The sequence below is a fragment of the Condylura cristata genome, unplaced genomic scaffold (genome assembly GCF_000260355.1).
Source record: "Condylura cristata isolate star-nosed mole 26May11 unplaced genomic scaffold, ConCri1.0 scaffold00029, whole genome shotgun sequence".
Lineage (NCBI taxonomy): Eukaryota > Metazoa > Chordata > Mammalia > Eulipotyphla > Talpidae > Condylura > Condylura cristata.
In genome coordinates this window covers 20,486,344-20,487,469 of record NW_004567130.1, presented here as the reverse complement: position 1 = coordinate 20,487,469, position 1,126 = coordinate 20,486,344, and the positions used below count along the sequence as shown (strand labels likewise).

Sequence of the window (1,126 nt, the reverse complement as noted above, 5' to 3'; positions counted from 1 at the left end):
GCTCGCTGGGTGCGCGCACATTTCTCGAGGGCTTCGCACGCAAAGGCCACGGCCGGGCGGGGTGGCGCGGGCCTGGGCACGTGTGGGGCGCTGGGAAAGCTGGCGGCGGGCGCAGGGCGTGTCTGAGCCACACTCGGTGGCATGTGGGAAGAGGACAGTGGCGCAAATGCTTCAGGCGCCTTGTGAAGCGTCTGACTTCGCAGATGTGATCTGGCGTGTTCAGCAAGGGCTTGGGAAGCCTCTGGGGGGCCCCAGCATATTTCTCTGGGCGCCCTGTGCCGCTCAGAGTCTTAAGGTTTTAGTTTTTGCGTAACTGTATCAGCATTTTGTCAAGTATCTGTCATAGATCCGACACAACTTATATTTCAAATAAATGTTCCCCCCAGACGTGGTTCTCCGTGTCACAGTTCAGCCCCAAATGCGTGGGCGCCTGATGCCGTCAGGCCGGGGTGCGTGGGGAGCCGCATTCAGGGGCTGTGGCGCGGCCCCCCGCCCTCCCCCCCCATCTCTCACCTTGCAAACGTCCCCAACTTCTAGGCTCAGGAGCCTTGGAAAGGGACCGGCGACCTCACGTTGTCCCCTCGTCACTCAGAGGACCCCTCCAGCTGGGGCAGGCCAGCAGCTGCTCACACCTCTCCTGCTCAGGCGTGAGCCCCACCCCCCACCGCCCTCGGGGCCCCAGGGTCCCCGGCCCCCACACACCTCACACCCTTCCGTCCTCAGACCTCCAGCGTCCCTCACCCCGTGCAGCTGCACACCCTGAGTTCTGTCCCTTCTGTGGGCCCCAGGCGGACCCTCCTCTGTGTGGGGGAGCGGAGGGCTAGACTTGAGGTCACGGAGAAGACACAGGTGGTCAGGTCTGAGGGACACGGTTCTTCACAGCGGGAACGGACCCAGCATCACGGACAAGACTAGAGAATGAGACGTGGACCACACGGGCAGGTTTGCGTGAGGAGCAGAGCTGGGGACAGCCCCGAGCGCCTGCCCGGGAACGGGCTGGGTGAGTGGCCTGGGCCACACACGAGGCGTCGTGTAATCTCCCGCAGCCCCGGGAGGAGACGCAGGCCCCGTCTCCCATTCAAGCTGAGTCGGGGATGGGACCTGACCTGGGGCCCCAGCCAGGCTG

At 64.5% G+C, this 1,126-nt stretch overlaps 1 protein-coding gene across 1 annotated transcript in view; it reads right to left on the bottom strand.

Moving 5' to 3' along the window:
* Window positions 1-1,126, bottom strand: part of LOC101623744 — a 6,718-nt gene that overhangs the window by 2,282 nt on the left and 3,310 nt on the right. The window lies entirely within an intron of this gene.